Source organism: Odocoileus virginianus, chromosome 5 (assembly GCF_023699985.2).
Source record: "Odocoileus virginianus isolate 20LAN1187 ecotype Illinois chromosome 5, Ovbor_1.2, whole genome shotgun sequence".
Lineage (NCBI taxonomy): Eukaryota > Metazoa > Chordata > Mammalia > Artiodactyla > Cervidae > Odocoileus > Odocoileus virginianus.
The window spans coordinates 85,396,752-85,410,072 of record NC_069678.1 but is presented as its reverse complement, the minus strand read 5'-3'; the positions used below and the strand labels follow the sequence as shown (position 1 = coordinate 85,410,072).

The 13,321-nt window shown below is 38.7% G+C and overlaps 1 protein-coding gene and 1 pseudogene across 18 annotated transcripts in view; both read right to left on the bottom strand.

The window, feature by feature from the left end:
- SCMH1 (Scm polycomb group protein homolog 1) overlaps positions 1 to 13,321 on the bottom strand; it is a 212,997-nt gene that overhangs the window by 61,420 nt on the left and 138,256 nt on the right. The gene's annotated exons all lie outside the window — the stretch shown is intronic.
- LOC110151343 (transcription factor BTF3 pseudogene) lies at positions 5,118 to 6,153 on the bottom strand (annotated as a pseudogene).

The window sequence follows — 13,321 nt, the reverse complement described above, 5'->3', positions numbered from 1 at the left end:
CATACAGGTTTCACAGGAGGCAGATAAAGTGGTCTGGTATTCCCATTTCATTCAGAATTTTCCACAGTTTGTTGTAATCCACACAAAGGCCTTGACACAGTCAATAAAGCAGAAGTAGATGTTTTACTGGAACGCTCTTGCTTTTTCTATGATCCAATGGATGGTGGCAATTTGACTCTGGTTCCTCTGCCTTTTCTAAATCCAGCTTGTACACCTGGAAGCTATTGGTTCATGGACTGTTGAAGCCTAGCTTGAAAGATTTTGAGCATTACCTAGATAGCATGCAAAATTAGTGCAATTGTGCCATAGTTTGAACATATTTTGGCATTGCATTTCCTTGCGACTGGAATGAAAACTGATTTTTTCCAGTCCTGGGACCACTCTTGAGTTTCCCAAATTTGCTGGCATCTTGAGTGCAACACTTTAACAGCATCGTCTTTTAAGATTTTAAACAGCTCAGCTGGAATTCCATCACCCCCACTAATTTTGTTCATAGTGATACTCCCCAAGGCCACTTGACTTTACATTCCAGGATGTCTGGCTCTAGGTGACTGATCACATCATCATGGTTATCTGGGTCATTAAGAACCTTTTTGGTACAGTTCTTTTGTGTATTCTTGCCACCTCTTCTTAATAGCTTCTGTTTCTGTTAGGTCCATACCATTTCTATCCTTTATTGTGCCGATCTTTGCATGAAATTTCCCTTGGTATCTCTAATTTTCTTGGAGATATCTCTAGTCTTTCCCATTTTATTTTTTTCCTCTATTTCTATACATTGTTCACTTAAGGTTTTTTTATGTCTCCTTGCTTATTCAAAAGATGTCTACACATTAAATCTCTAGAAACTGCAAATATGTTACTTACTGGGCAAAAGGGATTTTGCAGATGTAATAAGGTTGAACTCCTAAAAAGGGAGATTATCACAGATTATTCAAGTGGGTTCAATATCATTGCGTGAATCCTTACAAACTGAGAGCATTCTCCAGCTGGAAGCCTGAGAGAAGCAGCAAGAGAAAGCCAAGAGATTCAAAGTATGAGAAAGATTCAACCTACTGCTGCTGACTTTGAAGATGAAAGAGGTCACAGATCAGGAAATGTGAGCAGCCTCTTGAAGCTGAGTATTCCCAGTCAACAGTCAGCAAGGAAATGGAGACCCAAGCCTACAACTGCATGGAATTGAATCTTCCACCAACTTGAATGTACCTGAAAGTGATTTTTCCCTTGAGCCTCCAGCTAAGAGTTCAGGCTGGCTAACAGCTTGAGACTGGAGCAGAGAAACCAGTGACCTCACTCAGACTTTCGACTTACGGAACTGTGATAATAAATACATGTTGTTTTAAGGCATTTGCAGGAACAATAGAAAATTAATACACAGTGGAATTTCAGAGATGTGGGGCATTAGCTGCAAGGGAAATGCAATATCTTGGGAGAATTTTAAAAGATCAGAGATTGAACATATTTGTATGCTAATGAGGATGTTTCAGAAAGGAGGGGTTTATAGAGGAAACAAGTGAGGCAGATGAAAGAGAGGCAAGAGAGGATGCAATCCAGAACAAGTGGAGGGGCTGGCCTTTGACAGGAGCAGGGACTTCTCATCTATTTTAAGAACAAGACAGGTACCATAGACTGTGCTATGGCCTCTATGTATGTGTTTCTGTGTGTGTGTGTACACTAAGTCACTTCAGTCATGTCCGGCTCTTTGAGACCCTATGGACTGTAGCCTGCCAGGCTCCTCTATCCACGAGATTCTCCAGGCAAGAATACTAGAGTGGGTTGCCATTCCCTCCTCCAGAGGATCTTCCCCACCCAGGGAACTGAACCTGCATCTCTTATAGCAAACACCCTCTACCAACAACACAAGAGAAGACTCTACACATGGACGTCACCAGATGTTCAACACCGAAATCAGATTGATTATATTCTTTGCAGCCAAAGATGGAGAAGCTCTATACAGTCAGCAAAAACAAGACCGGGAGCTGACTGTGGCTCAGATCATGAACTCCTTATTGCCAAATTCAGACTTAAATTGAAGAAAGTGGGGAAACACTAGACCATTCAGGTATGACCTAAATCAAATCCCTTATGATTATACAGTGGAAGTGAGATTTAGATTTAAGGGACTAAATCTGATAGACACAGTGCCTGATGAACTATGGAAGGAGGTTTGTGATATTGTACAGGAGACAGGGATCAAGACCATCCCTAAGAAAAAGAAATGCAAAAGAAAAATGGCTGTCTGTGGAGGCCTTAAAAATAGCTGTGAGAAGAAGAGAAGCGAAAAGCAAAGGAGAAAAGGAAAGACAGACCCATTTGAATGCAGAGTTCCAAAGAATAGCAAGGAGAGATAAGAAAGCTTCCTCAGCGATCAATGCAAAGAAATAGAGGAAAACAATAGAATGGGAAAGACTAGAGATCTCTTCAAAAAAATTAGAGATACCAAGGGAACGTTTCATGCAAAGATGGGCTCAACAAAGGACAGAAATGGTATTCACCTGACAGAAGCAGGTGATATTAAGAAGAGGTAGCAAGAATACACAGAAGAACTGTACAAAAATGATCTTCACAACCCAGATAATCACAATGGTGTGATCACTCACCTAGAGCCAGACATCCTGCAATGTGAAGTCAAGTGGGCCTTAGGAAGCAACACTATGAACAAAGCTAGTGGAGGTGATGGAATTCCAGTTGAGCTATTTCAAATACTAAAAGATGATGCTGTGAAAGTGCTGCACTCGATATGCCAGCAAATTTGGAAAACTCGGCAGGGGCCACAGGGCTGGAAAAGGTCCGTTTTCACTCCAATCCCAAAGAAAGGCAATTGCAAAGAATGCTCAAACTACTGCACAATTGCACTCATCTCACACGCTAGTAAAGTAATGCTAAAAATCTCCAAGTCAGGCTTCAGCAATACGTGAATCGTGAACTTCCAGATGCTCAAGCTGGTTTTAGAAAAGTCAGAGGAACCAGAGATCAAATTGCCAATGTCTGTTGGATCATTGAAAAAGCAAGAGAGTTCCAGAAAAACAGCTATTTCTGCTTTACTGACTACGCCGAAGCCTTTGACTGTGTGGATCACAATAAACTGTGGAAAATTCTTAAAGAGATGGGAATACCAGACCACCTGACCTGCTTCTTGAGAAACCTGTATGCAGGTCAGGAAGCAACAGTTAAAACTGGACATGGAACATCAGATTGGTTCCAAATAGGAAAAGGAGTAAGTCAAGGTTGTATATTGTCACCCTGCTTATTTAACTTATATGTGAAGTACATCATAAGAAATGATGGGCTGGAAGAAGCACAAGCTGGAATCAAGATTGTTGGGAGAAATATCAATAACCTCAGATATGCAGATGACACCACCCTTATGGCAGAAAGTGAAGAAGAATTAAAGAGCCTCTTGATGAAAGTGAAAGAGGAGAGGGAAAAAGTTTGCTTAAAGCTCAACATTCAGAAAACTAAGATCATGGCATCCGGTCCCATCACTTCATGGCAGATAGATGGGGAAACGGTGGAAACAGTGGCTGACTTTATTTTTCTGGGCTCCAAAATCACTGCAAAAGATGACTGCAGCCATGAAATGAAAAGACGCTTACTCCTGGGAAGGAAAGTTATGACCAACCTAGACATCATATTAAAAAACAGAGACATTACTTTGCCCACAAAGGTCCATCTAGTCAAGGCTATGGTTTTTCCAGTAGTCATGTATGGATGTGAGAGTTGCACTATAAAGAAAGTTGAGCGCCGAAGAATTGATGCTTTGAACTGTGGTGTTGGAGAAGACTCTTGAGAGTTCCTTGGACTGCAAGGAGATCCAACCAGTCCATCCTAAAGGAGATCAGTCCTGGGTGTTCATTGGGAAGACTGATGTTGAAGCTGAAACTCCAATACTTTGGCCACCTGATGTGAAGAGCTGACTCATTTGAAAAGACCTTGTTGCTGGGAAAGATTGAGGGCAGGAGGAGAAGGGGACGACAGAGGATGAGATGGTTGGATGGCATCACTGACTCAATGGACATGAGTTTGGGTAAACTCCAGAAGTTGGTGATGGACAGGGAGGCCTGGTTAGCTGCAGTTCATGGGGTCACAAAGGGTCAGACACGACTGCGGGACTGAACTGAACTTTGACCTAACAATACCACGTCTCTGAAAATTTACTCTGAAGATAGGATTCCAAAATACGAAAACATGTGTGAATAAGTTTATTAATTGCAGCAATATCTGTAATGACAAAATACTGAAAACTATCTGATGCCCAAACAAAGGAGACTGGCTGAGTAAACTACGGTGGATATACACAATGGCGAGTTCTACAGTTTAGAATAAAGGTGAGCTCCGTGTACTCACAATGTAGTGAGCTCCAGGGTGCACTGGTAAGTAAAAACAGCAAGCAAAGTGCAAAAGAGAATAAAGTATGCTATCTTTTTATTCAAGGGTAGGAAAACATACTTGTACCTGCTTACTTTATGAAACACTGGAAATATAAACCAGAAAGCAATGAAAGTGACTAAGTACTTACAAGAATAGTGGTGTTGGAGGCAACAGGTTGGAAGCAAAGGGACAAGAGGACAATGCTCCCAGCAAACTTTTTTGTATAGTTTTGACTCTGAAAGAAGTTAATTGTGTGTATTTCAAAGAATAAAATTAAGTCAACAAAGATGGGGAAAAATGAAACCTCAAGGTGAAGGTAAACAGAATTAATGAACCCAACTATGTTTTAAATAAATAACACAATCACAGTGAAGGAAAAAAGAAAAAAGAATGTTAAGTAACTTTTGAACATAATATTTGATGGAGGAAAATGCCAATAAATCCTGAGCCCTTAGTTTTTTTTTTTTTTCTTCTTCTTCATAGTGGTGTGTGTATAGCAATTCTGAAATTATTTTATGAGGAGTATAGGACTGATGTTGGTAGGAACCAAAGTTTTTACTATAGAAAAAGGGATACTGAAAAGTATTTCCCCAACCTGTAAACACTGGGAATGTTCCCAGACAGTTGTTGGAGAGCTTCTCTTCTCTATCCATACTTAATGCTCCTCAAGATAAGCGGTTCTTAAGCTTTAACCTGCATCAAAATCACTTGCAGGGCTTTTTATTTATTTATTTATTTATTTTTTACTGTCATTTTAAATCTTTAATCAGATTCCATTCATCATTATCAGTCATATTACATGCCATGATTAGCTTTCTATAAACAATTTTGCCTTCTGTGTACAAATTGGTATCAATGAAATAAAAAATAAAACCATATACTAGGCAAAGAACTTTATTTATCTTTGTCTCAAACTTTATTCTTAGGCTTCTTCAGCTTCATTAGCTGCAAAGAATGAATTGTATGTAAGCAAAAACTGAAAAGAGCTGCAGTGTCCAGGGGCTTAGGCTTAAAAATATTAGAGATCTAGATTTTTATCAGATCCATAAACAAAATTTTAAAAAGCAGTCACAATATAAAATAGCAGCTCCCAGTAACTTCCTCAAGATTCATCTTCTTAGGAAGTTAACTCAGTTCCGTGTGCTTTGTTCTTGGGAGCCTCGTCAACATTCTCCACGAGATCGGGAGCTTCCTCCTCCTCCTCTCCAGTGGCAAGTGGTGCTTTTCCATCCACGGACTGTTTGGGCAGAGCTTCCGCCAGTCTCCTTAAACTGGTCAGGCTGTCGGCACCAAGCTGGTGTAAGATGCTGGGGAGCATTTCTGTCAGTTGCTTTGTCTCAGCGTGGCCTGTAATGGTGAAAGTGTTTGCTGCCAGAGATGCCTGAACTTTAGGGTTGTTAAAGTGGATCACTGTTCCTTGATTTGTGAACATATTCACCTCTTCAATACCAGAGATATTGTTTACCCCTAACTTCTTTAAAGAGAACTGAAGTTTTTTTGTCATCTGCTGTGGCTGTTCTATGAACCACCTTCTTCTTTCTGCGAGCAGTTCCTTTCCCACCAATGCGCACTTGTGCCTGCAGTTTGGCGAGTTTCTCCTGGTTCATGATAGTTCCTTTCATCTTGCTGGAGCGGAAATGGGGCCGTGCGGGGGACTAGGGTTGGCGCTCAGGTGGTCTTGGGCAGACCAGCTGAGGTTAGGCGCACACACGCGGGGACGCAAGATGGCAGCTAAGAGGGTTGCAGGGCTTTTTAAAACACAGATTGCTAGGTCCCAGTCTCTGAGTTTCTGATTCAGTAGGTTGGGAATTTCCTTTTCTAACAAGGTCCCAGGTGATGCTAATGCTGCTGGTTTGTGGACCACACTCAGAACACAACCCTATTTTTTTAAAAAAAAGAACACAACCTCATATGACTTCATCTAGCCTCATGGCTTTAAATTCCATCTATAATTAACTTCTGCATTTATACCATTAGTTCAGAAATTTTCAGAGTCTTGTTTTAATAAAATTTCTCACTTAAAACTCCATTAGGAATTTATCAATGAAAACATTAATGTGTCTTGAACCAAACTCCTGATTCTCTCACCTCTTGCCTTCATACTTGCTTGTCTCTTTCCTACCTCATTCCATCCTCTCAAATGACTCAGGCTAAAAAGTCTGGCGTCATCCTGGACTCCTATGTTTTTCTCATATTCCATTCGTATCAGCAGTAAATCCCATCACCTCTAACTTCAAAATACATCCACAATGAGACCATTTCTCACCATTCCTCTCCTACATCCTAGGTCTAAGTCACCATTATCTTTAACTTGGGTTATTGCAATAGCCTCCTACATGGCTGTTCCTGTCCCTCTAATTTCAACATAGCTATCGGACTGATTGTCAGGTATCATTCTTGTGCTTGAAAACTCCAATAGCATCCCATTTTAGATGGAGTTAAAGCCAAGTCCTATGCAGACCTACTGAACTCTATAAGACCTGATTCCTCATTATTCCTCTGACATAATTTGCTACCACTCTCCTTTGATTACTTTAACAATACTGTTGTTTTTGCTGTGTATACTAAACTAGTGATTCTCAAACTGTCTGGTCTCAGGACAACTTTACAGTCTTAAAATTTATGGAGAGTTGAAAAAAGCTTTTGCTTATGTGTGTGCTGCTCAGCTATTTAGTAGTATCTGACTCTTTGCGACCCCATGGACTTGTAGCTCACCATGCTCCTCTGTCCATGAGATTCTCCAGGAAAGAATACTGGAGTGGGTTGCCATTTCCTTCTCCAGGTGATTTTCCCAACCCAGGGACTGAATCCAGGTCTCCTGCACTGCAGGCGGTCTCTTGCATTGCAGGTGGATTCTTTATTTTTTTTTTTCATTTATTTTTATTAGTTGGAGGCTAATTATTTCACAACATTTCAGTGGGTTTTTTCATACATTGACATGAATCAGCCATGGAGTTACATGTATTCCCCATCCCGATCCCCCCTCCCACCTCCCTCTCCACCCGATTCCTCTGGGTCTTCCCAGTGCACCAGGCCGGAGCACTTGTCTCATGCATCCCACCTGGGCTGGTGATCTGTTTCACTATAGATAATATACATGCTGTTCTCTTGAAACATCCCACCCTTGCCTTCTCCCACAAAGTCCAAAAGTCTGTTCTGTACATCTGTGTCTCTTTTTCTGTTTTGCACATAGGGTTATCATTACCATCTTTCTAAATTCCATATATATGTGTTAGTATGCTGTAATAGGTGGATTCTTTATAGACTGAGCCACCAGGGAAGCCACCACTGTTTATGTGTGTATTATCTATCAATATTTATCCTATTAGAAATGAATGACAAATTAAAAAATTTAAACTAACAAAAGCATGTTAATATAACATATTTCCATGAAAATCACTGTATTTTTGAAAGGAAAAAAAATTCATTGAGAATGGTATTGTTTTATATTTTCAGAAAACTCTTTAATATCTGACCTACTAGCAGACAGCTGGATTCTCTGCCTCTGCATTTAATTGCCACTATGCATCATTTTGGTTGAAATACATGAAGCATACAAAGAAAATCCAGATTCATGGAGACATGTAGTTGGAAAAAGGAGGAATATTTAAATAAAATTATGAGATAATTGTGGATATCCCCCTCTGATACTATGTTAAAACTCAGTAAGTTTCCTAAATATTAGTTGAAACATAGAATCTGAGGCCATACAGTGAATTTTTCATATTCTGTTAATGTTAAAATCCATTGGTCAATCTCACACTTTGAATGGATCTTTTATCTACAAATGACTTTGTAACATTATGCACTGGTCATTTGGAAAATACTGTTTCACTGAACTATGCAGATTTTCCAATGTTGACACATTTCATTATGCAATATCAAAAATTCACAATAGTTGCTATCTTTATAATCCCATCAGAAAAGTCTGTATAAGTACTAGCAAACTGTTGAGATATGGTGGCAGATACAAGTTTTCCAAAATTCTAATTTTCATTTGAATTTTAGCATTATTGGCAAATGCTATTAGTTTTTTTCCTTGAAGTGACAAGCTCATTTCACTAATTTTTGGGAAAATGTCTGTCAAATAACAAATCTGAATAACCAGTCTGCCAGTCATTCTTTTGGGAGAAGGAAATGGCAACCCACTCCAGTACTCTTGCCTGGAAAATCCCATGGACAGAGAAGCCTGGTAGGCTGAGGTCCATGGGGTCGCTAAGAGTCGGACACGACTGAGCGACTTCACTTTCACTTTTCACTTTCATGCACTGGAGAAGGAAATGGCAACCCACTCCAGTGTTCTTGCCTGGAGAATCCCAGAGACGGGGGAGCCTGGTGGGCTGCCATCTATGGGGTCCCACAGAGTCAGACACGACTGAAGCAACAGTAACAGCAACAGCAGCAGTCATTCTTTGAAGTGAAAATGGTGTTCAATTAAAAAGTGGCTGACAGGTCAATTATACAAGCACTTTTTCTTGAGGCAACCACAGTACTTCAGTATGCAGCAGAATTATTTTATCCATACTTCTTATTTCCTCACGAAGAATCTTAAAAAGATTGAAATCTAACAAAATTAATCAAATTTGGTAAAATTTATATATGTATATGATATAAATAAATTTTGCGGCTTAAGCAAGAATGCTCTTAAGTGAACCTGGATTATTTTTCCCCTCTGCAACACATGTAGTAACATTATTTTACTATAGCTTAGTGTCATTGCTTTTATTTGTGCCAAAGTGCCAGCAGTTGTGTGCTTTTATACCATCAATGTAAAAAAAAAAACCAAGGAGAAAGACAAATAGAGTCAATGTCATCATGAAAATAGTTTTAAATTCAGATCCTATGAAAGCATCTTGGGGATGTGATCTATGGACCACAGTTTGAGAATTGCTGCACTGAACAATTGCTTTTGTGCACTTAAACATGCAGCTCCCTTTGCCAGGAAAGAAATTTTTTCCCCAGACACCCATATAGTACCATGGTACCTTTCAGAGATGCTTTCCCTGATCACTCTGTATAAAATAATACCTCCACTTAGCCCCTGCCTCCCATACCCCAACTCCTGGCACTTTTCATTTCCCTCTTTCTCTTTACCCTATCTAATCTTTCCACAGAGAAATTATCACTATTTACTTGATTATTTTCTGTCTCTTCCAACTTGCATATAAATTTCTAAGGGCAACCTATTATCTCCACCTACTAGAATTTTCCTTTATACATGGCACGTGCTCAATACATCTTAACTGGGTGAATGAATATAACTTATGATTTGATTCTAAGATTTTGGTTTGCTTAGACTGCTTTTTCAGTAGTTCACATCTTAACTCCCTAGAAGAATAAAAACTCCAAGAATAAGCTAATCTATGTTCCACATAGTCCCCCCAAAGATTTTGGCACAGGCCTTGGACATATTATGTGCATTCCCTTCCCCAGAGAATACTTGCAATATTACAACTCTGAGTAATGGCTATTTCCAAAAGATAGTACACATGTGGAATGGTAGACAATTGGCAAAATATTTTACTACTTCTTTCTGGTTTGCAACAATTTCTACATATAAAAATGATGATATCTTGGCTCCCTGGCTCTGGGTGTCCTGTCCAAATATGTGCTGGGAGTAAAAAAGTCATTCTGATGCTGCTTTCTGGTTGGTTTTAAGCAGAAGGTTCTTGGTTGAACACACAAATATATATTTCAAAAATGAGAAGATTAGGCTCTGGCAGCCAAGATCCTTAAAAATACTCAATTCCTTTGACTTATATTTCTGGGAACCAACGAGGCTTCCCTGGTGGCTCAGTACTAAACAATCTGCATGCAAAGCAGGAAACACAGGTTTGATCCCTGGGTCAAGAAGATCCCCTGGGAAAGGAAATGGCAACTCACTCTAGTATTCTTGCCTGGGAAATCTCATGGGCAGAGGTGTCTGGGGGGCTACATATAGTCCATGGTCACTAAAGAGTCAGACACGACTGAGCAACTAAACAACAACAAATCTGAAGGACATGATTCTTAGAATTGAAACATGCTTAAATATGTTTATCAAAGCGTTACTGTAAAAGAATTTTGGAGCACCAAACCAAGGGAATAATTAGGCAAACAACTGCATATCCATTTGACTAAATTATGTAATCACTAAAAATGATGACTAAAAAGACTTTGGAATAACACAACAAGGGAGATGGTATAATGTTAAGTGAAAAACAATATAAAACTTAACATAATTAAGCTGTATTTCAAAGAATTATTTCTAAAGACTAAAAACAAGAATAAAATATACAAATAGCTAACAACGGCAAAGGAGAGGAGAAAGGTGGGAAATTTAGAATAAGTGACTAGGTCCAGTAACAACAGACACTAACCTTCCATGCCTATTTAAATTACTAATCAGATAAAATACCTAAAACAGAGTCTTAATATATTAAGCTCTGAAAGGTAGCTTACACATCATCTAGCCTAATCTTTTTTTTTTTTTTGACAGATGGAGAAACTAGATATTATAGAAAAAAATACTTGCTCATGATTTTCCAGGACATTAATGGCTAAGCTAGAGCTGGAACCATGGACATTTGAACATGATGTGTGATTCTGAGGAAGTTACTTCATTTCTTTGCATTGTTGTTTCTTCATTTGTAAAACAGATAATGTGTGCTAAGTCGCTTCAGTCGTGTCTGACTCTTTGCAACCCTGTAGACTGCAGCCTGCCAGGCTCCTCTGTCCATGGGATTCTCCAGGCAAGAATACTGGAGTGGGTTGCCATAGTACTTCCCTAATGTGTTACTGTTAAGATTATATGAAATAACATATGATGAGACTACTATGGCACTGGCCACAAAGTGACCACAAACATTAGAGCCTCTTTCCTTCTAACTGCTACATGGAAAGCAGAAGAGCAGAATAAAATGGGGAGCATTAGAAAAAGAAAGAAAAAGAGGAAAGCAGCCAAGGGGTACCCAAGGCAGAACAACGCTTGAGATCTGTTGGTGGTGTGACTCTGAATCATTGTTTCAGTAGAGGACAGTCAATGGGAATCCTGTCCTAAAATCAAAGTGAGCCCACTTGAGTTGATAAAGAGTGTGGACAAGTCAGTATCCTGCCTCCCTCTCCTCACCTTTTGCTCATCCCTCTCAGGCTAGTAATTAGAATGAAATCATTCTGATGGTCTCCATTTCACAGGGGGTAATTTGGTCAGTATCTGTGACCAGCTGTGATAAGGACTCCACACAAGCAGCAATTTCTAGCCTTTTAACCTAGTTCAAAGAAATGCCTATTTCTTCACATGCTAGTTTTTAATAACTCTGAGAACCTTTCATTCTTCTCCAAAATTGGTGATGTGCAATATGGCTAAGTATACAAAAGGGAAGTATATATTAATTAAAATAATAGATGTACAGTAATTATTTCAGTCCTTGAAATAAAAGGTTAACTAGAAATCAAGTTAGCCTGTCAGAATCTGGCTCAGAGTACTGTACCTTTAAAGATGGGAGAAACTGTATCTTTCATCACAAATTCACCTGGACAACTAGTCTTCTAGATTTGCAACTTTGTTGACTGATTTCAGATTCGTTTCCTGGTTTTTATACTGCCTATGCCTAAATCTGGCATTTTCTGCTGATGACACAGTCTATCTCTAACTCTGTATTTATTTCATTTAGTTTATTTTAGTTTGACATCAAAGTCAATGGTTTCTCCAGCATCTCCCCAGCATTTCAGTCTGCTTCCAGTTCAAAGATTCTTTAACACTAAAAGCATAAAAGAATGTGGCTCAAAAAAGAAAATGCCTTTTCCCAGAAAAATTGTTCTCTGAATGTCTCAAATTCATTTCTTTCACTCCAACCACTACCTTAAGTCAGATCCTCATTATCTCTTGCCTTGATCACTGAAATGGCCAACCAACTGGTCTCCTTGCCTCTAATTTACCCTCACCCATCATTACCGCTATCCCTTATCTTAACAGGTCATAAAGATCTGTCCAAAAAACAAATATGATCACATCACTCCTCTGATTAAAATCCTTCCATGGTCTCTTCTAACTTTCAGGTAAAGTCTCTTCTGAACAGGCCCTGCTTATTAATTTACATCATCTGGTTTTAGTTTTCGACGTAAGTTGTGTTTCAACTTTCAGAATCATTTTTTCCCTTTAGCTTGTGCCTTGTACATGTTAGTCCACCTGGAATGCCCTTTTCTATTACATCTCTAGTTGGCTAACAATTCTAGGCATCCTTCAGCAAATGACACAAATTCTAAGAAGCCTTTCCCAATCTTCCCTCTTTTTCACCTACTCAATTTGTATGGTATTATTTAGAACTTTATTTCTGGGTAATTCAAATACTTCCTTCTATTTTTGACAACAATCTTATAAGCACCTGCTTTTGTAATACACAAAAACTTAAACTCACTTTACTTATCATCATACAAAAACATATCTGATAGCTAACCCAAATAAAACTTGATGAAGTGCTGGGTCTCAATTTCTTTATTTACAAAATAACAGCTTTAGACTATAATATGATTCATATTTTTTTGAGAGCTTAGTATATGCTAGATGTTGTTCTAATATGCAAACTCATTTAACTTCTTACAACAGTCATGTGAATAGGAACTATTATTGCCTTTAACTTATAAAGAAACTAAGGCAGTGTTTAATAACTTGTTCAAAGTCACACAGCTAGTAAATCTCTAAAAAGATTCATTTTGAAACTTCTATGAAAATTCTATGGCTCTAAAAAACACCCAGATCTAAATAAGATGTAGAAGAAAGTCAAATGAGCAACTGTTTCTACCTTACATTTTACTTATCTATATCTCATCTCCTCTAATAAATTACATTCCCTGCTGTACATGCACTAGAAACTCAGTAAATATTTTTGAATGAGTTTACCGAATTCTCAGTTTTTTAGCATCATGTATTTCACTGAAAGCCAGGTGTAGGCCTACAAATATTACTGGGAAAGAT